This window comes from Martes martes, assembly GCF_963455335.1.
Source record: "Martes martes genome assembly, chromosome: 6".
Classification (NCBI taxonomy): Eukaryota; Metazoa; Chordata; class Mammalia; order Carnivora; family Mustelidae; genus Martes; species Martes martes.
In genome coordinates this window covers 19,661,198-19,687,753 of record NC_137893.1, presented here as the reverse complement: position 1 = coordinate 19,687,753, position 26,556 = coordinate 19,661,198, and positions in this window count along the sequence as shown.

The following is a 26,556-nucleotide window of genomic DNA, read 5'->3' as shown; positions in this document are numbered from 1 at the left end:
CATGAAAAAAGAAAGAAGAAAGAAAGGAGGGAAGGAAGGAAGGAAGAAAGGAAACTGGACCGCTTTCTTACACTGCACCCAAAAATAAAATCAAAATAGATTAAAGATTTAAATGTGAGACCTAAAACCACAAAATCCTAGAAGGGAAAAGAGGCAATAATTTCTCCAACATCAGTCATAGCAACGTTTTTCTAGATATGTCTCCTGAGAACAGGAAACAAAAGCAAAAATAAACCATTGGGACTACATCAAAATAGAAAACTCCTGCACGACAAAGGAAACAATCAATAAAACTAAAAGACAACCTATTTAATGGGAGGATATATTTGCAAATACGTATCCTATAAAGAGGGAGTATCCAAATACAAAGAACTTATACAATTCAACACACACACATACATTCAATTAAAAAAATTAGCAGAAGACGACATTTCTCCAAAGAAGACGTTAGATGACTAACAAGCACACAAAAAGATACTCAAAATCACTCATGATCAGGAAATACAAAACAAGAGCACAATGAGACATCACTCCACATCTGTCTTAATGGCTAAAATCAAAAACAAGAGAAACAGCAATTGTTGTTGGGGATGTGGAGAAGAAGAGTTTCTCATGCACTTGGTAGGAATCCAAACTGGTGCAGCAGCCACTGTGGAAAACAGTATGTAGATTCTTCAAAAAATTAAAAATTAAATTCCCATATCATCCAGAATTTCCACTCCTGGGTATTTTCCCAGAGATGATGAAAACACTAATTCAAAAAGATATATGAACCCTTATGTTTATCACAGCATTATTTTACAACAGCCAAATTATGGAAGCAGCCAACAATCCATAAATGAATAGATAAAGAAGATATACTATATATACGCATGGAATATTACTTAGCCATAAAACAGAATAAATGTAAAGTATCTAAATAAATGACACAGAGTATTGATGAAGTGGATTTAAAAACATCACTTAAATATATACCGTCTACAACGACCTCATTTAAAATATAACAATACAAGCAAGCTGAAATAAAAGTAATGGAAAAGATCTATTATGTAAACATTAATGAAAAACAGGAGTAGTTATATTAATATTGGATAAAGCAGACTTGAGAGCACAGAAAATTACAGAGGCAGGGAATATGTTATACAGTAAAAATAAATAAAAAAGAAGAAAGAAAAGAAAAAAAATAAGACATAGCAATTTTAAATTTGTATGCACCAAAAAACTAAAGCTGTGTGGGCACCTGGGTGGCTCAGTGAGTTAAAGCCTCTGCCTTCGGCTCAGGTCATGATCTCAGGGTCCTGGGATCAAGCCCCACATGGGGCTCTCTGCTCAGCAGGGAGCCTGCTTCCCTTCCTCTCTCTCTGCCTGCCTCTCTCCTTACTTGTGATCTCTATCTGTCAAATAAATAAATTAAAAAAAAAAAAAAAACCTAAAGCTGTGAAACGTATGAAGCAAAACTGATAGAAATAGACAAATGCACAATTGTAGTTGATAACTTAACACTCTCCTCTTAACACTTGTAGAATGGGGGTGCCTGAGTGGCTCAGTCGTTAAGTGTCTGCCTTCAGCTCAGGTCATGATCCCAGGGTGCTGGGATGGAGCCCTGCATGGGGAATCCCTGCTCAGCAGGAAGCCTGATTCTCCCTCTCTCACTCCCTCTGCTTGTGTTCCCTCTCTCACTGTGTCACTCTGTCAAAGAAAGAACTCAACATCACCAACTAGCATAATATAATCAATATTTCTACACTGTCTCCAATAACAGCAGAATGCACATTTTTTCTAAGTGACCATGGAATGTATACTAACATAAGTTATGTCCTGAGCCATAAAACAAGTTTAAAAAAACTGAAAATCTTGAAGAATGTATTCTCTGAGCACAATGGAATCAAGTTAGAGATCAGTTACAAGAAGTTAACAAGAATATTTCCAAACTAAGAAGCTAGATAGCACATTTATAAATATTCCCTGAGTCAAAGAGCTAGCTAAAACAGAGTGGAGAGGCGAATTTATACCACTAAATAAATACCTAAGAGTACAAATCTCAATTCAATAATACTTCAAGTACCTAAAAAAGTTTAACAAAATAAACCCAAATTAGCAGAAGAAAGCAATATAAGAAAGAAAATCAATGAAATTGAAAACAGAAACATGATGGAGAGACACAATGAAACAAAAAAACTTATTTTTTGGATAAACCAAGAACTGACAAGTCTTTCACAAAGCTAACAAAGGAAAAAGGAGAAGACACAAATTGCCAATATCAGGATTATAACAGGAGTTTTACTTATAGTCCCTATAGATATAGTACCTATATACATCAAAATGATAAGGTAATATTATAATTCTACACACAAACTCTTGACAACTGAGAATAAATGGAAAGGTCCTTAAAATATAAACTACCATAAGTCATCCAAAATTTAACTTGTAATAAAAACTTCCCTCAAAGGAATCTTGGGCCTAGATAGTTTCATTGAAGATTACTACCAAACATTAGAAGAACAAGTAACACCAATTCCACACAGTTTCTTCCAGAAAATAAAAGAAGAGGGAATAGTTTTCAAGTCATTTTATGAAGCTAATATTTCCTTGATATCACAACTAGACAAAGAAAAATACAGACCAATATTCCTCAGATAGACCAAAATCCTTAATAAAATATCACCAAATAAAATTTAGCAATATTTATAAAGAATACACTATGACTAACTTTTATCCAGGAATCCAAGACTGAATCAAAATTCAAAAATCAACCAACATACACTGCCATAGTAACAGGCTAGAGAAGAAAAGTCAAGTAATCATATTCACTTATGTAAGAAAAATTTAACAGAATTAAAACCACATTCATGATAAAAATTTTCAGCAGGTTAGAAATAGAAAGAAACATCCACGGTTTGATAGAGAACATGTTCAAATTCCTACAGTTGATAGTATGCTTCTTGGTGAAAGAGTATTTTCCCCTAAGATTGAAAATAAGGCAAAGATGTCCATTTTTACCATTTTTCATTCAACACAGTGCTAGAAGTTCTCACTAGTACAATAGGGCAAGAAAGGAAAAATAAAAGGTGTACAGATCAGAAAGAAATAGACTGTACATATTTGCAAGTAACATGATTCTTTTCTGAGTCAGTTAGTCTGCTATAACAAAGCACCATAGACTTGGTGGCTTACAAACAACAGTTTATTTTTCACAGTTCTGGAGGCTGGAAGTCTTAAATCAGGGTGCCAATATGATTGGGTTCTAGTGAGTGCCCTCTTCTGGGTTGCAGACTGCCTACATCTCCTTGCATTCTCTCATAGCAGAAACAACGTAAGCTAGCTTTTTGGTTTCTTCTTATAAGGCTGCTAATCTCATTCGTGAGGGCTTCATTCTCATGACGTAATTATCTCCCAAAAGCCCCACCTGCAAATACATTGGGGATTAGATTTCAACATATGCATTTTGAGGGTATACGAACATTCAGTCCAAAACAATTATCTAATTAATGGACATAAAAACTCCTGAAACTAATAAGTGAGTTCAATAAAGTCATAGAATATAAAACCACCATGCAAAAATTAATCATATTTCAATTTTCTAGCTACAATCACATGGAAACAAAAATTAAAAATACAATACCATTAAAATGTCTTAGAAATATAATAGTTAGGCCTAACTCAACAAAATAAGTACAGAATTTACATGGTGAAAACTACAAAACGTTAATGAAAGAAATAAAAAATAATAATAATAAATAGAAGACATGATGCAGAAAAGATAAAAACTTTTCATGAATTAATACACAGATTTAACACAATCCCTATCAGAATCGCAGAATAATTTTTTTTTAAGGATATGGACAAAAATTATGTGAAAATTAATGTGGAAACATAAAGAAACTAAAATAACTATCACAATTTTGAAAAAGAATATAGTAAGAGAAATCAGTTTACCTGATTATGATACTTATTGTATAGCTATAGTTATCAAAACTGTGTGGCGTTAAGTAGGGAATAGAAACATAAATCAATGGAGAATAGATAGTCACAAACTGACCCATGCAAATATTCCTAACTGATTTTTGAAAAACAGGTGGAAAGATAATTCAGTGGAGGAGTCTTTTTGGCAAATGATGCTGGAGGAATTGGATATCCATTGGCAAAAAATGAACTTAATTCTCACATCAAGTACACAAATTAATAAAAAATAGATCACAGATTTATGCATAAAGTGTGAAACCATACTTATTTAGAAAATTATGAGGAACTCTTCAAGATCTTGGACTAGGAAGAGTTAGCCTTGACATCAAAATCAAAATTCATAAAAGAAAAATTTGATAAATTGAACTTCATCAAAATTAAGAATCTTTGTTCTGTAATAACTCTGTTAAGTGGATGAAAAGATAAACTAGATTGAGAGAAAACATTTTCAAGGCACATATCTGACAGAAAATTAGAATTTGAATTATAGAAAGCATTCTTAGAACACAACGGTAAAAAAAGAAAAAAAATGGGTCATCTGGGTTCCTCAGTTGGTTAAGCATCTGCCCTCAGCTCAGGTCATGATTCCAGGGTCCTGGGATTGAACCCTACATTGATTTCCCGCTCCACAGGGGAGTCTGCTTCTCCCTCTCCCTCTGCCCCTGCCCCTGCTCATGCTTTCCCACTCTCTCTCTCTCTTTCTCACTCACTCTCTCTCTTGAAGAATAAATACAGTTTTTAAAAAATCAATTAGAAAATGAGGAAAAAAGACACGAAAATCATTTCACTGATGAGGATATACAGATAGGAAATAGGTACATGAAAATATTTTCAACTTTTTTAGCCACTCAGAAAATACAAATTAAAGCCACAAGGAGGGATATCATTATATTTTAAAAAAAAAAATGACTAAAGCAAAGATAGGGAGAACACTAAATGTTGGCAAGTATGTGGTGAAACTGGAGTGCTCATACATGGTAGATGGGAACATAAAATGTACAGCCACTCTGGAAAACAGTTAGTGATTTCTTTAAAAACTAAATATATGTGGGGCTTATGTGACTCAGTCAGTAAAGCATGCAACTCTTGATATTGGGGTCATGAGTTCAAGCCCCACATTGGGCATATAGCCTACTTTAAAAACAACAACAACAACAACAACAACAAAATATGTGACTACCACACAAACCGTCAACTGCACTCTTGAGCACTTATCCCAAAGAAATGAAAACAAGTTCACTCAGAGACTTCTACATGAAAGTTTATAGCAACTTTATTCATAATAGCCTGATACTGGCAACAATTCAGATTTCCACCAATGGATAAATGGTCAAACAGTGGTATTTCCATACAGTGGAATACTATTCATCAGTAAAAAGGAACAAACTCTGGATAAATGCAACTCTTGAATTTCCACAGAATTACACTGAGAGGGACAAAAGTCAATCCAAAAACTTCTTAACTGTATGACTCTATTTATGTAATATCTAAGAATTGCAGAAGTAGAGAACAAAACAGTGATGTGTTTACTTAAGATAAAGGATGTTGTGGTTTTGGGAGGGAAGAGATGTGGCTATAAAATGGCAACATGAGGAATCTTCATGGCAATGGGAATATTCTGTATCCTGACTACATCAATGTCCGTATCCTGGTTGTGATATTGCACTATAGTTTTGCAAGATACTATCCCAGGAGGAAACTGGCTAAAGTATACATAGAATCTCTGTTATTTCCTACAGCTATATAGGAATCTACAATAATTTCCAAATAGAAAATTTGATTAAAATTAAATCATCATAGAGGGTAACATGATTACAAAGAACCATAACCTCTTTCTTGGTACTTGGTACTGTATCATACATTTTCCAAGTTATTAAAATTTCTTAGAAAGGAACCCTAACTTTAAAAAAAAAACTATCTTAGTGATTTCTAAAAACATTTTCCTTGATAAATAAATTATACATGTCATATATCCTTCTGAATTGATGTACATAGTTAATATAATACTATTTTTCCTGAAAAAAATAGAATTAATTTAGAATTCATCTGGAACTATGAATATAAAAGTCTGTCAAATAAAAATTTCAAAATATTTAAAAACAAAGAAACAATGAGCTATAACTCCATCACAAAACAATTAAAAGCTATAGTGCTATCACACATACCTATCTATTAATGGATTTTAAAGGCATTATCAAGAAAAAACTTATGATATCCCTTTGCTACATATTGCAACTATTACTAACAAAAATAATTAAAATTTCATAATTTTATCACATATGCATATCAGTGGATCACAAAGAATATTAAGAGGATATATCTTATGTCAAGTATTGAATATATGAGAAAGAAGGCATTATAAATAAAATATTTACTAAATTTCTATTTAAATAAATATTTACATTCTTAGCAAAATAAATCCACAGATTATAACTAAATTAATGTTAGTAACTTTGCATAATTATATAAAACTAATAAAAAGTAAACCTACCCAAAATAATCCAAGTGAATACATTGGTAATTATCATAACCAATACCTTGACCACAGAACTAAAATTTTACTATGATCCATTTACCCTTGTGATTAAATGCAAAGATTTTCAAAGAAATTGATGTTCTTTTCCTATAGTTTTCTAAACTCTGTATTTTCCAAAATACAATTATACTTCCAGGCAAGGCATCCACTGAGTAATTTTTTATCCTAAACATCTGGAATGAGAAGATGATAAAAGCAAGCATGACACCCTCTTCTTGATTTCTCCAGATACTATATTTTGACTTGTGGATTGACATTAGATATGAAAATGAAAGAAACTCTCAAGTAAGCAGTGGACTTCCTAAAATGAAAAATGAAGTGATCTTTCAATTTCATTTTATTATATCTTGACAGTAATGTTGTACAACTCTTACAACTTCCTCTTTGATATACAGTTAAAAACATTCAGTATTTCCAAAAGACAACCTTAAAATTTACTTCACAAATAGGCCTCTATAAGAACCTTTCCAGAATGACTTTAAAAGAGGCATTTAATGTTGTACATAAGATGCACTGTAAGAGTTCAGCCAATGTCATTATTTTTACTTTGCAGCTTTTGCTGTTTTTTTAAATATTTATGTGTTCCTTACAAGTACAGCCAGCTTTAACAGAAACAAATGTGTTTCTTTTTTAAAGCAAGATAACTGGTTTGGACTGATAATGGTTCTGAATTTGTGGTTTTCTGGAAAAAAATAGATATTATTCTAATATAAGCTCTCTTTCAGCTCCAAAGATTTTGAATTGAACTAGAAAGTATGTAAATCTCTTAAGGAAAAATACCTCTATAAAGTACAAACACAGGTCTTAAATACCAGTCAAGAGACCAGTAACTGCTTGACTCTGGAGAGAAATGGGAGGCAGGAAAAGGATGGGATAAAAACATATTTTCATGGTATACACCTTGCAATTTATGATTTATTTAACAGTGTGCATGTGTTATCTATTTAAAAGAATGAATACTTAAATAAATACATTGAAAGTGCACAGAAATAGATAAAACAAATATGATAAAATCTTATTCTTCATACCTATTTCTTTTTCTTAAAAAAAAAACTGCATTTTAGGAAAGTTCCATTTGGGAACATTTGAAGAAAAAAAATGTTTTAACTTTCAGTGATTTATGACCATGCCTGCCATTGGGTCTGGTATGTTCAGGAATCTGCAAGTACTTATGTGGCTGCCAATTTGCTTCCTTGGTTGTTACTGATCTGTAGGGCATGTGCCATGAGTAAGTCATAAAACATCACCGTGACTTATTTGTTTTTCTAAAAAATGGAGCCCATTATTCTTGTTGCTTTCATGCCTACGGAGGGTATTATAAATAATTTATCAAATACCTTTAGTATGTTCATTGTTTTACCTGGAAAGAAGGCAAGAATGTGACAATTATTATAGTAAATCATAAAGTTAAAAAATATCGATCTAAAAAGTATCATGGCTACTAATAAATTTAAATTGGTAATGTTTCTCAGAATAAAGATGATATCTTCTTTGTTGATTTTGAGTATTATGAGACCAAAGGAAACCTAACAATGATAGTTAGAGACACTTCTGAACATAACTGAGGGAAACCAGCATAACTAGAGGAATGGCAGCAGCAAGTAGTTTAAATCCCAAACTAGGTCAGGCTGCTAATGTTTCAACAGCATAGCATTTTCCCAAAACCTCAGTGTCATGAGTTCCTCTTTAGCTTCTTTTTCACATTTCTGTTTGTAATTATTTAATGGGATATGAAAGCACTGCGTGTGTCAAATGCAGAAATTATAGTCGACCTGCCATGTGATATCCACAGGGAGCTGCAATCAGCTCTTGGAAGCCCAGATGCCATCTCTCTGACCAAGATATTCCTAACGGACACAGTTCTGAATGTCATTTCTGTCATCTAGTTGTGCGACCAAAATGAAAGAAAGCATCTTGCTTTCCAAACTTTAAAATAGATAGAGTGTTTTGTGGGGGTCTTGAACAATTTTATTATGATAATTTTCAACATAGAAACTATAGCTATGCCCTAACATGATCAGTCAGTGTTAACTGTCACAGAAGTCTTGGAGTTGGTTGTCACCAAAGTAAATTTTGGTGAAAAATATTGAAACAGAATCACATCAGTCCTTAGTCAGAAATTAGGGCTTACAAGGAATGTATCCTGAATGGGGTAATAAATTCCAAGAGTCATAAACCCCTTTTAGCTTACATTTCACAGCAATATTAATATGGCATAAAATATTCTGTATATGGATAACTTCCTCAGAGATTACTATGTTTAGCATTGAAGATTCGGACAAAAAAAGTCATTGTTCTTGCCTTCAAAGAGTTCACAGCATTTTCATCCAGAAGGGAAATCATACTGTAATATAATAAAAGGTATGGTGAAGTGAGCACATACAAAAAATAACCAATCAGAACTAGGGAGGAGTCAGAAGGAAAGGAAAGGCTATCTAGAAGTGAGGATTGAGAAACACATAGACAATAGTCATAGAAGAAAAAATGGGAGATGCAGTCTAGAGAAAGCAGTCTAGACTTTTTTTTTTTTTTTTTTTTAAACAACATTTGTTGCAAAGGCAAGGATGAGACCTGGAGTATGGTTCGAAACTGTAAGATGGCAAGATGGCAAAGGGAGATGAATGAAATATCACTGATTACTGTAAAAGTAAGTTGGGATCAGTTCATCTACAGCAAGATATATTTGATAGGCTACAGTCAGGTTGCTGCAGTCCTGATAAAGCCATCAGAAATGGTATAGAGAAACACCCCTGAGTGCTAAAAGAACTTCTACACTGATCTAAGGATACAAAAAGCAAGAGGCCCGTAATTAAAAGAAATAATCCTTCTTCCTTTCTACTTGGTAGCTTTTCACTTTTGTGGATTATACTAACCAAAAAACTCTAAGGTACATCCATTCACCATACTCTTTTCATAAATATTTCCTTTGTAGTGCTCATGTGCTGCCTTCATGCGTGGAGAGTTGGGAAAAGGATACTGCTAGCATATGTTGCTGTTTTGTTTTGCTTTGTTTGGGGCTGCCAGTGACTAGATGATCATTAGATCTAATGATCATTAGATCATTAGATCATTTTTCTAGGTACCTATGGAAATATACAATTGTGCACCTTTAAAAAAAGATTTTATTTATTTACTTCACAGAGAGAGACACAACGAGAAAGGGAACATAAGCAGGGGGAGTGGGAGAGGAAGAAGAAGAGTTCCCTGAGCAGGGAGCCTGATGTGGGGCTCAATCCCAGGACCCTGGGATCATGACCTGAGTCCAAGGCAGATGCTTAACAACTGAACCACCCAGGTACCACACAATTGTGCATTTTTAATAAATATAGACAAACATATAAATCAGGACAGGTTAAAAGAAGATGTAAGATGATAACATATATAAATAATATTTGGTACCATGGGAGTATAGAAAATCAGCCCAGGAAGATCAGAGTAAAATGGAAGTTGAAGATGGCACTCTGAGAAACTGTGGTGGTTATGACATGGGTGGAGAAACAGATGCCCTTATCCCTGAGAAAAGGTAGAAATAGAAGAAGATAAAACACCAGAAGAGAGTAATGTTCTAGAAACCAAGAGAAAGGAAAGTTTAATGAAAGATTTCATTAAAGAGAAGATGACTAGTCGTAATTTTTTATAAGATGAATAAACTCCATTAGGAGGTTCTTAAGGAAGTAGGTTCTCCTGTTCACTTATCAAAACACCAAGAACTTCTGACTTTTGCCAGTTGCAGCTCCACCACCTGCTAGAACACTTCTTCCTACTTTGGACTGAAATATATGAATAACAACTGTTAGCCAAATAGCCAATCACACATAGTCAGTTTAAAATCGGCCAGCATCAATCATAATTCTTATAATACAAACATGTAAACTTGTAGGGGGTTTTGCATTTATAAGCCTACACTCCCTGCTTGCAACTTAGAGCACACTTTCATCTGACTGTCTCCTGGTATGCAGTCCCTAAAACGCCAATAAACAGTTTCAGTTGTTTTAACAAAAAAAAAAAAAGAATAAATTCCAGTAAATCTATGTTACGTAGTCATGTGGATTAAATTTTCCATTACACACATGAGTCAAGTAAAGTAAGAAATAAGAACTTTAGTGATAATGACAAGGGTAATTTCATTGTATTGGTCAAAATAAACATGGCAAGACAGGGTAATATGCAGAAATATACAGAGGATTAACATATAAGATCTTTCTAATAAATTTCAATTGGGTCCTCCAACTCCAAATCTTAAAATAAACATATAAAGCACAGCTTCTTGTTTCAATGTCTTCAGATTAGTCATTTTTATTCTAATAACTTTCTCTGTTATATGTGTATGAATACATATATGTAAAAAGATACACACATGTATTTGCTAAACATAGGCATACATTTTTTTTCCAAAATAATTTACTATAGGGTCACTATTCATGGAGAATTTCCAGACTAAAAACTTAAAAAGTATATGGAGGGTCATGGAGCTTCTGGGTGGCTCAGTCAATTTAGTGACTCTTGGATTCTGCTCAGGTCATGATCTCAAGGTCCTGAGATTCAGCCCAGAGAAGGGAGAGGGGCTCAGCACTCAGAGTGGAACCTGCTTGAGATTCTCTCCCTTTCCCTCTCCCTCCCCTCTGTCCCTTTCCCCTTTTTCTCTCTTTCTCTTTCTCACATAAATAAATAAAATCTTTAAAAGGTATCTAAGGGTCATGAATATAAAACTAAATATTTTAAGGGTTGCCTATATTATTTAGAGAAAACTTTAAGAACTTAATGAACTTATCCACATAGAAACTACTATTTGTAAGTCATGCCCACAAATAATTAGGCATTAACAAATTTTCAGAAAGAGAAATTAAGAAAACAACCCCATTTATAATTATGTGAAAAAAAATACCTAGGAATAAGTTAATCAAGGAGGTGAAAGACCTGTACTCTGAAATTATAAGACATTTATGAGAGAAATTGAACACAGCACAAATAAATGCAGAGATGTTCTGTGCTCATAGATTAGAAGGATTAATATTCTTAAAATGTCCAAACCATCCAAAGCAATCTATTCAATATAATCCCTATTCAAAATTCCAATGGTGTTTTCCACATAAATAGAACAATCCTAAAAATTTTTATGTAAACACACACACACACAGACGCACACCCCAAATAGTCAAAGTAATCTGAAGAAAGAACAAAGCTGGAAGTATCACACATCCTGATTTCAAACTATGTTACAAAGCTACAGTATTACAGAACAATATAGTATTGACATGAAAACAGACATGCAGATCAATGACACAGAATAGAGAGCCCAGAAATAAACCCATGTTTATATGCTCAATTAATTTATGATGGAGTCAAGAATATATAACAGAGAAAGGACAGTCTCTTGAATAATTAGTATTTGGAAAATTGGACAGCTATATGAAAAAGAACGAAAGTATCACTTTCTTACACCGTACACAAAATTGTCAAAATGGATTAAGGACTCAAATGTTAAGACCTGAAACGTCTAGAAGGAAATGAAGGTAAATGGGCTCCACAATATCAGTCTCAATGTTGATTTTTGGGATCTGACTACAAAAGCAAAAAGAAACAAGTGGGATTACATCAAACTAAAAAGCTTCACAACAAAGGAAGCCATCAATTAAAGGAAAATTCAACCTACAGAATGGGAGAAAATATTTGCAAATAATATATCTAATAAGGGGTTAATATAAAAATATATAAAGAACTCACATAATTCAACAGCAAACAAATAATCTGATTTAAAAATGGGCAGAAGATCTGAATAAGCATTTTCCCAAAGAAGACATCCAGATAGACAATAGGTACCTGAGAAGATATTTAGTGTCATTAATCATCAGGGAACTGCAAATAAAAACCACGATGAGATACCACCTTGTACCCACTAGAATGACTATTACCAAAAACACAAGCAATCAGTCAAAATGTGGAGAAAAAGATCCCTGGTGCACTGATGGTGGGAATGTAAATTGGTACACCCACTATGGAAAACAATATGGTTTTCTCAAAAAACTAAAAATAAAACTAACTTATGATCCAGCAATCCCATTTCTAGGTATTTATCCAAAGAAAGTGAAAATGCTCACATAAGAAGATATGTGCACCTTCATGTTTATTGCAACATTATTTACAATGGCCAAGGTATGGAAACAACCTAAGCATCTGTCAAAGATGAATGGCATAAAGAAAATGGATAAAGAATGAATACATACACACATATGCATACACACACACACATACAGACACATGAAACAAAATATTATTCAGCCAACAGAATAATTGAAATCTTGTCATTTGCGACAACATGGATGGACCTTGAGGACATTAGGCTAGATGAAATTAATCAAAGATACTATATAATCCCACTTATATGAAGAATTTAAAAACAAAAACAAAACAAGCTCACAAAGAACAGATTTTGGTTGCCAGAGTGTGGGAGAAAGAAGAAGACAAAATGGGTGGAGGTTGTCAAAGGGTACAAATTTCTAGTTATAAAATAAATTAGTCATGGGGACATAATATACAGCATAGTGACTATAGTTAACACTGTATTGCATATTTGAAAGTTCTAAGAGTAGATCTTAAAAGTCCTCATCACAGGAAAATAATTGTGTATTACATGGAGCACTGGGTGTGGTGCATAAACAATGAATTCTGGAACACTGAAAAGAAATTTAAAAAAATAAATAAATTTTTTAAAAAAATTGTGTAACTATGTATGGTTAATGATATTAACTAGACTTACTATGGGGGTCATTTTGCAATATAAGCAAATATTAAATCATTATGTTATACACCTAACATACTCTTATGTCAATTATATTTCAATTTAAAAAAAGGGAGGCATTGACAAAATCTAAATGTAACAACAAAGGAGAAGATATTTACTATCTTAGAAGCAGAAGAGGGGACATTGTTTAAAGGGAATGGGAAGGAAGGTTCAGATTAAGATACCCTGGTTTATCTCTAAAGTCAGTTGAGATGAAGCACTTGGGGAAGGTCAGGTCCAGAGACTCAAGCTTGGATACTGTTGACACATAGATCAGTATTTCTCAAATTATAGTCTGTGAATCACCTGTATTAGAACCATATGGGAGTGATTGTTTAAAATGCTGACAATCTAGATGCCCTTTCAGGCCTACTTATTCAGAATCTCCGGGATTCTGAACCTAGAGATAAAATCTCTAGGTTTAATTGAACATCCCATATATTCTTAACCCCACTTAAGTTTGATAAATGGTTTCTTGTGTATGGCAATAGATGCATTACCTAAGGTGTGAATATAGAATTAGTTCCTTTTTTAACTCCTGTCTGGTAGCAAAACCTTTATGTCCAGTAGCAATATCTTTCCTAGAATTTATTGTATAATCAATAAATGATTGCTACTATTATTTTTGAATTTTATGGGAAATAACGCATAGTACACAGCAAGAATCACAAACATGTTCATATTTTTTTTAATTTAGTAATATCACTTCTGGGAATTTATTTATTTGTTTGTTTACTTATTTTTAAAGATTTTATTTACTTATTTGACAGAGAGAGAGACCCAGTAAGAAAGGCAACACAAGCAAAGGGAGTGGGAGAGGGAGAAGCAGGCTCCCTGCTGAGCATGGAGCTCAATGTGGAACTTGATCCCAGGACCCTGGGATCATGACCTGAGCCAAAGGCAGAGGCTTAACGACTGAGCCACCCAGGCACCTACTTCTGGGAATTTATGTTAAGTAATAATCCAATAGGAAAGAAAATATAATCTATGGAGATGTTAATATAACATTTATAATAGCAAATAGTGGAAGAAGCAAATGCCAAGAAATAGGGATATGATGAAGTAAGAAAGAGGTTGTTTATCTACTATATCACATTATTTTGTTACAACTAGAAATAGTTATTATAAAAAGTATGAAGCAACATGAAAAAATACATATTAGGATAATGTTAGAAAAGAAATTTTATCTATGCTATGGTTACTACTATAAAAAATAGTATGTTGTGTATAAGTACTAAAAGAAATAAAAATGAAAGCCATTTTATTTGATAAATTATGGTATGTCATTTTACAATTATTTCAGTTAATTATGCCAGAATGTTACCTGTATTGTAAATGTTTCTGATTTAAAAACCTATAATCCCCCACTCACTCATTTCAAATTTCTATAAAAGTGGAATTTGGTTAAATGAGGCTTAATTTTACTCAAATAAAATAATTATGTGCTCTAAAAGAGGAAGTTTTAAAAAGAGGCAATAAAAAGGTATCATAATTAACTCCTAGATCACCAAAATTTTTTTTTCAAATGAATATCATCAGATGTTCTTGCAGCTTGTTCCAAAATAGTTCTGAACGCCACTTTCAAATGAATGGAACTGAAAAAAATAAAACATTTTTCTCTTCCTCCCACCCCCCACCATTTCCTTCCTCTCCATTTAGCACAGAAGAATGTGGGAATATGTTTGAGATTTTATCACTGAATTTTTCCACCTGTTTCATGGCATGAAAACATGAACGTGCAGGACTCACACACAAACCTATTTACTTACCCAATACATACACATATAAAATGGTATGTTAAATGCCATTAAACATGGTATTTAATGCAACTAAATTAAATACATTAAATTAAAACATTAAATACCATTAAACATGGTATTTAATGCAACTAAAGAAAGAAGAAGGTGGGTTCACATAAAAAATTAAAGACCAAATCAGTCTTATAGAAAAATACTTAGTGCCTGCTTTTTTTAGTGAACATTTGTTAATTAAATGTCTGTCATGCATGTACAGAATCTGGTCTGTATCTTGCTTTCATTACATTCTAGTACCAAGTCTGCAGAAGTAACTAACTCTACTCGCCTCAAACTCTTGGAATGACTACTGCTACCTAACAAAAAAATGAAACTTAGGATCATGAATTACCTCATTAACTTAGGTCAGTTTGCAACACCTTAGAAATACTTACAGTTTGAGGGACAGAGAAAAAGGAACCCACACAGGTAATAGACACAGATGGTATAAGAAAAGCAAGAAGTTCCATGAAAGATAAAAGTATGTCTTTTAAGATAGGTAATAGAAAACAGCAAGTACAAAGAACAGATTCAAGAATTTTTGATGAGAAAGGAATGCAAGAGATTGGTATAAAGATAACATTAGTAGCAAAATCTTTGTTTTATATTTTACATAAGGAGGATATGTTGACCTGAATATTATATTGAGAAAGGATAGGATCCAGTAAAAAAAAAAAAAAAAAAAAAGGAGTAGATTATGATTCAGAACAGAGCAGGCAACTGATAATGCAAGGCCTTCTGAGAAGGCAAGAACTGTATTGGAGAGCACTTTAATGTATTAATCTTCAATGGAATAATTAACCATTTTGGATTAGAATAAAGAGAATAAAGATAAGACTACTCATTGAGAAGTCTGTGACTAAAAGAGGTAGGAAGTTGAGTGCGGGGGTGTGGAGTGTGGGAGAGGAAGGGAAGAGTTTGGATTATGAAGAGAATTGTAAGGCTTCAGAATTTTTGTTGAGGCAATAGGATAGAAGCTTTTAAAGGACAAGAAAGAAACTGATAATCCACTAAAGTCCTATCAGACCTGGAAAACAGTGACTGAGTACTGAGGCCAAGTTGCACGGTTTCATAAATTCTCCAGCACTGTTCAGTTATACTTAGTAAGGCAGATGGTTGCATAGATTAAGGATTAGGACTCTACAAGGGCAGTTATAAAATGATTAAAAAAAAGCAATGAAAATGAGGATTCAGGGCGCTGGGGTTGCTCAGGTGGTTAGGCAACTGCTTTCGCCTCAGGTCATGATACCGGAGTAGCAGGATGGAGTCCCTCATCAGGCTCCCAGCTCCATGGGGAGTCTGCTTCTCCCTCTGACCTTCTCCTCTCTCATACTTTCTCTCACTGTCTCTCTCTCAAATAAATAAATAAAATCTTTAAAAAAAAAGAAAAGAAAAAGAAAATGAGGATTTAAAGGGTCTTCATGAGAGAACTCAGGTGATTAACTAAGAAAATTTTGCATTGAATAAGAACCTTTGAATGAATACATGTGTATGTAAAAGATAAGATCATGAGGTGCCTAGGTACAGCAAAAAAACATACCATCATCATCAAATAAAAAGGATAATGATCTTCACTATGCAGAAATAATAAGTTAAGCATCAATATGGTAGATATTATGCTACTTTTATTAACTACAAATAAAAATATAACCTTATATTATTTTAAAAACAAAATGTCTTCTCTATTTAGAGAGTAGATAAACATGAGAAGTTGTGATGTAGATGTCGGTTGTCCACAGTAGCCTCTTCTATTAAAGGAAAAGCACTTTGAGAGACTTAGAGTACTGTTAATTCTGTTTCCTAATTATTCCAAACCCAAAACACATAAGGTAAGTCATTTGTCTCAACTGGCCCTATGAAACATTAGAATGCTTTAGGCTCATTGGAATTAAGGAGCCATATGGAACTTGTAGTGTACTTATAACTAAGACAGATGGCAGCAAAATGGAGCCAGCCTTGAGGCTGTATAAACACCCCAGTGACCACGAGCAGCCAATTAAGAATTGAGACAAGAGGGAAATGTCATTTCATCTCCTGTAAAATTTATCTGGTGTAAGCATTCTTGCTGCCTTTCATAAACCTGCTTCATGGTCTATGACTCTAAACTAGAGCCAAAGGAAATGTTTTCCTGACCCCTCTTCTTATAGAAGCATCTAAATTCTGGTCCAGTTCTTAGGCTGTTTAAGGATTAAAGTTTCTGCTTCTACCTGGGGAAAGCCTAGAAGACTAGATTAATTCCAGCAAGATGAAGATGTAGTGTTCCTTCAACTCCTAAAATAATTATCCCCAGGACTCATTCATGAAACAGTTTCTGTGTGTCTGTTTTTTACCACTCATGCTATAGCTCTGATGTACCAAATGGAATTCACAGTTCTATTTTCAAGGAGGCTACGAAGGAGAAAGACAAGTCATCCAGGATTATACACAGTAGATTGGGTATTCTGATTGAAATGCAGTTCACTTTGAGAATAGAAAAGGGCTAACTTTCCACTCAAAGAGGGCAAGAGGTTTTCTGAAGGACTAATTTGTGCAGTCTTGAAATACGAAGGTAGATAGTTAGAACAGCAACAAAAAAGATGATAGAAGAGCACATTCATTTGACAGTGAAGATGTAGCAAGAGCAAAAGCAAATACAGCAAGAAACAGCATCACTAAATCAGGAACAAGTAGAATATGCTGTGTCTAGAACATGGGGCACATGGCAGAATAGGAGTTGTGGGTGAGGGTGAATAGGTTTGCAGGATCCAGGGATGAAGGCCTTGAGTGGCAGTCTCAAATATTAGATCTATGAAGCTTCCAGGTGGGGCTCTACAAAATATTGTGGGGTATGAAAATCAGGAGGCCAAAGTGAGGCCTGTGTTGTACTCATGAGGAGATCACTGAAATCATGCATTTGGATCAAGTGACTCATTGGTAAAGTGTACTGAAAAGATCAGAGGAACAAGGATAAAATTCTAGCTAAGAGGGACTACATACATACATATGTTTGTGTGTGTGTGTGTGTGTGTGTTTGTGTGTGTGTATTTTTTTCAAGGAGGCTATGAAAGAGACAGACAGGTAAACCAGAATTATACACAGTGGATTTGTATGTATGCATATATGTATAGGTGTATAGACATACAAACATAAATATGTATATGTGTGTGTGCATGTGTGTATACACACATATTATTTTACACAACTAGATATTTGAGTTGGTGGATGAAACAGAGATTGCGAAGATGACCAAAAAGATTTAACCAGGGTAGGGCACCTGGGTGGCTCAGTTGGTTAAGTGACTGCCTTTGGCTCAGGTCATGATCCAGGGTCCTGGGATCGAGCCCCACATGAGGCTCCCCCTGCTCTATGCAGAGCCTGCTTCTCCCTCACTTTCTGCCTGTTACTCCCCATCTTGTGCTCTGTGTGTGTGTGTGTCAAATAAAGAAATAAAATCTTTAAAAAAAAAAGATTTGACCAGGGTAGATGATGAAAATCAAGACAGCCGAATGCCCAAGAAACAAAAGGAAATAGAGATTAAAGAAAGAAGGTGATCAAAAGTGTAAAATAAAACAGAGTTCAAGTAATAGAATAATGGAAAAATGCACTTTGGAATCAACAGTGAGAGTACTTTCACTGAAGTAGTAGGAAGTAAAATCCAGATCACCATTGATTAATCAGAAATAGAAGTTAGAAAGCAAATGCACCAACTGCCAAACATGGACTCAAGAAACTTGACTCACATGACTTAATCCCATGTGAGTGAAGACTGAGAGGTACTGTTTAATTTGACCTTTTCACTGTCCATTCCTATATCCCTGACTCAAATTTGCTTCTCAAGGAAGAAAAGCTAAGAAATGGTGTGTCCAAAAATATTTTTGCAAATCAAATGCTGTACTATAATGTTCTATAATTTACTTGTTCTCTCATTTTTAGAGAATGTGGTGTTCTATATTGGATTTTAAGAAAAACTGAAATCTAGTTTTATCTAGTCTGTGGATTTAAAGGCCATGTTACAAAGACTGTTAATATTTAGTATCAAACAAGAATAGTAAATAATACATGGTGATTTCCCATGTATATTAATTAATAGATATATATTGTAGGCCATCAAAGACCTTTTTTACTTAACTTCAGGTTTTAAGCTATGTTCCAGTGTGTTGATAATGCCAAGTAAATGTTAACATTAATACAAATCAGCAGGTGAAAAAAAATGCTTGTAATATGCTATTGACTGAACCCATAAATTAGTTTTGCCTACTGGAGTTAGCATCTTGATTTATATTGGAAAAAGTTCTTTGTTACATTAAAATACTATAATAAAAATATTATAAGAAAGGAAAACTACAAACCAATATCTCTCATGAACATAGATGTAAAATTCTTCAATAAAGTATTAGCAAATCAAATCCATGTATACAAATAATTACACATGACATAAATTTGTAAGTAAAAAATGTGAAAGAATTGATAAAAAGCAAATACAAATCTCTTAGAAATAATAAAGTATAGCAAGGTTGCAAGATACAAGATAAATATATAAAAGTCTATTGCTTTCCTATTAAATGCAAAGAAATATTGAAATTTGGAATTAAAAAACAATGACATTTACAACAGTATCAACAAATAAAATGACTATAGGAATCTACCAAAATATATACTGGGTCTATATACAGAAAATTATAAAATTGATGAAAGAAAGATCTGAATAAATGAAGAGGTATTCTGTGTTCATAGGTTGAAATACTTGATATTGTTAAAATATTAACTCTTTGCAACTTATACAAATTCAATATAATCCCAATAAAGATTTCAGCATGCTATTTTGTAGATGCTAATAACCTGTTCCAAAATTTATATGGAAAGGTAAAAGATCTAGAATATTCAATACAATACTGAAGAAGAACAAACAAACTTGGAGGGCTCATGCCACCAATTTTAAGACTTACCATGAAGTTGCAATAATCAAGACAGTGATTGATGGTTTGACTGATTAAAGAATAAACACATAGATTAATAAAACAGGATTGAGTGCCCAGAAATAGACCTACATAAATATAGTCAACTGATCTTTGACAAAGGAACAAAAGGACAGTCTTTTCAACAAATTCCACTAGCAGATATCCACATGCAAAAAAGCAACAATAAATCTAGACACAGATTTTACACATTTCACAAAAGTTCATTCAAACTGCATGGCAGACCTAAATGTAAAATCCAAAACTAATTTTTTTTAAAAGAAAGCATAGGAAAAAATCTAGGTAACTTTGTGTTTATAAGTTTTCAGATTCAATACTGAAAGCACTAAAAATAGGTAAGTTGTACTTTATCAAGATTAATTACTATAAAATCCTACAAAATTGCCAGATTTATAAGTAAACATCTATTAGTATTTGCTTAAATCACTCAGATGGCTGTAAGACTAATGAATGTTTATTTTATCAGTAATTAATAATAGCTAATATACATATGATATTTTTATGGACACAATACTTTAACATATTTCTTGTCTCTGATGTGTAAAGCAGTTCTGTTAGTTGGGAAGAGCAGGACAAACCTTATTACCATCAGATGGAGAGAGAAAACACTCAAAATGGTTAAATGACTTGTTACAAAGAATTTGTCAGTGGCAGCAATAAATCTACAACTCAAACCTTTGACTCCTAACCTAGTGCACCATCCAAAGATATCAATATCCAGTTGACTTACTAAAAATAACCCTCCATATAACAAACTAAAATAATGGACAGAACAATGTTACTAAAAATCTAGCCATACATTATTTCATAGACATGCTTAGTGCATAAGTAACTCTTACAAGTTTTGAGAGGGAAGCCAAAGGATTGAATAAGTTCTGTAATAATAAAAGCAGCCTCCCATCCATTGCTTTCTATCATTTTAGGGCATAGAACCAAGTTTGAACACTGTTTCTTCCACCTTCTAGCAATGATATCTTGGGCAAATTATGTATCTTTTCTGGAGATACTATTTTTCATCAATAAAACTGTTATAATGAAAATAGCCACTTCATTGTATTGTGAGGATTTAATGCATTAAAGAAAAAAAAAAACTCAGAATAGTGCCCCAAAACTATTAAGAATTCAACTATTGTTAACTATTACTTGTTTCTGAAAATAATTTAGGAAATTCTGATTAATTCTGTAATCAGAGACCACTCAGGTCCAATAAACACTTTATGTATAAAGTTCACTACAGCTATGAAGCTAAACACTCAACTTTTTGAATATCCGTTATTCTTTCTGTTGAAGAATTTATTAGTAATGGTTCTGGTCCTGAGAAAACACACATCCTTCCCTCCCTAAGAAAACTAATATCACCCAAGTAGCTACTGTATAGTCACATACAGATAACTGAAAATCTTATATAGAGAAAAACCTTTGGTTGGAGTTCCCAAATTCTAAGCATTTCTGTGATTCAATTTAGTCAATTATTGCTTTTCTCTTTCTGCTATGAAAATATAAACACTGATTCTCAGCCCAATGAGTGAACTGAGCATGAACTCTTGATGAAGACTCTTTCATGGTAGTGATTAATGGGCTGCAAAGATTTTGAAATAAAAACCTGAAACCACAAACTAGTCATACAGTTGGCTAAATATTTTGTTTGGGTGCTCACACCCAACCTACAGATAACCTTGTGTTGACCCTGTTTTCCAAACCAGGAAGGAAGGGCTGGGGTTTTCAAGAGGGAGATTTGTGGTTTGGGTTTGGTCTGTCTATAAAAAGGGTTGTGGTGCACGGTCTTAACGAAGTTCATCTTCCAAGTCTCTGACAGACTGAGCACAAGGTTCTCACAGAAGCAAGTTGTGACAGCTGGAATTTGGCATCCACAGCCTCTCAGAACAGGCTGCTGATCCCAGACTGATAGTTTTAAACCCCTCAAACAAGCCTGTTACCATTCTTGAAATTTGTTTCAGCAGGCGCCAGGGAGGAATGTTAGTGCCCCTCATTGCTAGTCAAGAGTTTCATACTAACATAATTCTTAAGAATTTCTGGGGTCTTGGCTCTTGGCTCTTTCAGAGATTATGTTTCCCAGTTGGTGGCAGGACACTGGCAAAACCACATGTTTTGTTTAAACATGAGTGGTAAGATCAGAAAAGGCCCTTAAGGCAAATGTCAAAAGGCCATCACCATATGAGAGAACTGAGCAAAATACACTAGAATAGGTTGTTTCTCTCCATCTAGGAAGTAACTTTTAAGTTCTTTAAGGAAAAAAGTAAGATCTACTTTCTAATTTTAGATATAAACTGTCTCACTTGTATTTATCATGAATTTCATGCAAAAGAAAGAATATTTACAGTCACTAACTGTTAATTATTTAGAATACAAAGCAAGTTGTAGCTAATAAATGGACTTTGATTTATCTTTTCATCTTCTACTTTGTCTTATGCCTTAGAATTAAATTATTACTTCTATCCAAAAAATGGACTAGTAAAGAATACAAAACTTAAACATTATTTCCATCTTTGTAACATCTTTTAGAAATCACTTTCAGGTGTGAAGTAGAATTTGATTAATTTGTGGTTGGTAAAAATTAAAGACTATGTGATATTTGCACAAAGATATGTAATTTTTCCTAAATATTTCAAATCTGTGTTCTGTCACTTATTAGTGTGATCTTTGACAAGCCTCCAAAACTCTAGAAGCTTATGTTTCTTCCAATAACACAGATAATAATAATTATGTGATGGTTATGAGAATTTATTGACTAAATATGAGACTACACTTTGAAAATAATAAAATGATATAAATGTAACATTATATACTATAATCTATGCTCATGTTTACTCATTAAAACTTTAAAATCTACTGTTATTTATAAAATAGAATTAAAAATCGTAATAGTGATAGGCTTAACAATTTATTTTATTTTTTTAAGATTTTATTTTTTGTCAGAGATAGAAACAGGGATAGAGTGAGGGAGAGAGCAAAAGCAGGGGAAGCAGCAGGCAGAGTCAGAGAATCAGGCTCCTTGCTCAGCTCCTTGCTCAATCCCAAGACCTAGGATCATGACCTGAGCCAAAAGCAGATGCTTAAGCAACTGAGCCACCAAGGTTTCTCAGGCTTAATAATTTAAATTTTTAAATTTATTTTAATAAAATAAAATAAAATAAATAATTTATTTTTATTCTAAATGACACAATTGAGCAGTAAAAAACACACAAACATGAAGAGTTAAACCAGGCCAGTTAGAATTAGGAGAGCTATCTAACTACCTTCTAGAAGCTGAAAGGTACATCCAAAAGGTCTTCTGGGACCACAGGACTCCAGCTTAACCCAAACGTCCTAGGAAGGATTATATTTTTTAAAGTCATTTTTTTCCGTGACAGTACATGCTGTCAAGGAGGATGAATTCACAGACAGCATTTGCAGGATGGGAAGAAATAAACACCCACAGGGATATTCCTGAGAAAACCCACCACTGTACTCTGGGAAAAGGGAAGGAAGTGCTTAGAAAAATTGAGACTATGCAAACCTAAGGAGGAATAACTAGCAAATTAGTAAAACAACTTAGAATAAATGGTTTTTTCTGAAAGCAAGTTTCCAACAAGGAAGATAGAGTTGTGGGTCATCCTGTCAATTGTACTGAGAAGTCTAGTTAGATGAAAAATGGGAAAATGTATAGTAAAGTGGCCAGTAATGAAAACGTATGAGCAGCTTGAATGGCATGATGAAAAAGGAGTATAGATATTAGTCAGCTGAAGTACAAAAGTACAAAGAGCAATGAAGGAAGAAGAGGCAACAAGTGCCAACCACTTCATATTTGCTCTTTTAAGCTGGGCACTGATGTTGAAAATGTCCCTAGATACACAAGGCATAAAATACAGTCACAAAAGAGGAAGTACGATCACTGCTGGAGCACATTCCTTCAGGAGCTGAAAGGGTCAAATGCAGTACATGGGTGACATTTGACTTGGGCTAGAGAAAGGATAGAGGAAGGCCAGGATAGCATTGATAGGAAATTTATAGGTTTGTGAAGAGGAAATAAATTGACCATCTTTATCTCATACACGAAATGCCCAGCTTTATGTATTATATTTAGCATATTACCACAGCACTCAATGCAATAAAAATAGAATGAAAAAATTCATGTACTCATTTTTATAGTTAAATATTGGCCAATACATTATAGAATAGATAGAAGAAAAAGATGCTGGTATCAGTACAGAGAAAAGAAACACTTGTGCACTGTAGATGGGATTATAAATTGGTACAGCCACTATGGAAGTTCCTCAAAAAATTAAAAATGGAACTACCATATGATCCAGCAGTTCCACTTCTGGGAATACATCCAAAGGAAATGAAAACACTAATTCAAAAAAATATCTGCACCTCCATGTTCATAGCAACATTATTTACAATAGCCCAAACATGGAACCAACTCTTAGTGTCCATCAGTGGATGGATGGATAGAGGTGCCTGGGTGGCTCAGTTGGTTAAACAACTGCCTTCAGCTCAGGTTATGATCTCAGGGTCCTGGGGTCTAGCGCCACGTTGGGCTCCCTTCTCAGTGGGGATCCTGCTTCTCCCTCTCCCTCTGTGGCTCTCCCTGCTTGTGCTGTCTCTCTCAAATGAATAAATTAAATCTTTAAAATTGATGAATGGATAAAGAAGTTGTGAGATTATATGTATATTCCAATATATATAATATGTATAATTCCATTACTTATATATATTATATATAATGGAATATATATACATATATATGATGGAATATTGAATAAAGTATTAAAATGAATAGCTCACTTCTCTAACTACCTAATGCATTCTGAAATATCAATATACAATGGAATATTATTCAACCATAAAAAAGAGGAAATCCTATCATTTGTGACAATATAAATGGACCTTGAAGGCATTATGCTAAGTGAAATAAGTCAGATTGAAAAAGACAAATATGGGATGCCTGGGTGGCTCAGTCAGTTAAGCATCTGTCTTCAGCTTAGGTCATGATCCTGGAGTCCCAGATGGAGTCCCACATCATACTTCCTGCTCAGTGGGGAGTTTGCATCTCCCTGTGCCCCTCACCCCGCTCTTGTGCTCTCTCTCATTTTCTCTCTCTTTCAAATAAATAAATAAAATATTTTAAAAAATTAACAGAGGTGGAAGGAAGGGAAGGGGAATTGGAGGAAGGTGGTCAAAAAGTACAAATTCCCAGTTATAAGATAAACAAGTACCAGGGATATAATGTACAACATGATGACTCTGGTTAATCCTGCTGCATGGTACATGGGAAAGTTGTTAAGAGTATGTCTAAGAAATCTCATCTCAAGGGGAATTTTTCATTTTTTTTCTTTTCTTTATATTAAGTCTATATGAAATGATGGATGTTAGCTGAATCTATTGTGATAATCATTTCAAGATATATGTAAATCAAACCATCATGCTGTATACCTTAAGTTAATTATTGAAATTATGAAAGTAAATTATTTCTCAGTAAAACTGAAAAATAAATAAATAAAACTATGTTAATTTTCTTAAAAATGTGTATTGGCCAAAAGAGGTTCATAAGCAAAATACTGTAACTAGTTACTTATCCATGCCTTCATTTTTTCAATAAATATATTAAAAGTTTAGCAAGTATCAGAAACTTTGTTTCTATTGAAGCACAAGAAAAAAGGTGAGATTTAGTTGTAACATTAAGGATTACAACTAAATCTGCAATGACACAGCTTGACTATAAGGATTCTTAACTGTCACAATGGATTCCTTGTGGAAAATCAGTATTTTATAGCTTCCTGAAAAATATTATGTTTACTATTTTGCCTAAGTAATTTAAGCATGAATCTGTCACCTGGGTGAGGACAGACAGTATGTCATGTCTAGGGAATGAATCTTAATGTGGGGCATTCCAGACTATGAACTTGAATCTTATATGGCATAAGATTGGTCTCACAAATTTAAGGACAGGTAAGAATGCAGGTCTCCAACATTTTTCCTAATGTGCTAAATCTCATAAAATAATAAATACAAAATTGTTTTTATATTATTCATAGATATTTAGTAATATAAGAATGAAAGATGTTTAATAATTAAGTTTATTTGGGTTGAGACATTCTTATTGAAAAAGGATTTTGACTTTTGGAAGGATATTCTAAATATTCAAGAGCTTGTGTGTGTGTGTGTTATTCCATCACAAAAACCTTAAATAAGTCCAGTGAACATTGAAATTTAGCAAGCACATATACAGTATTAATTTTCAAGAGCTTATGCTCTCCTTTTTATATATATTTACTGGATATATTTATTTAGAATTACCTGCTATGTTAATAATAAAACTTTAACTAATGAATTAGTTTAAGACCTCTTTAGGCCCACTCTGACTTTTACGTTGATTGAAAACACACAAAAAGTGTAAATTAAACCCTTAGGAAAATTTAAAAAGTTGTCCAGTGATATATATTACACATACACATATACACCACAAAAATTTAAAAGTCTATAAAGATCTTAGTTTTCTTATTTCTCCAGAATGGGATTCTCTAG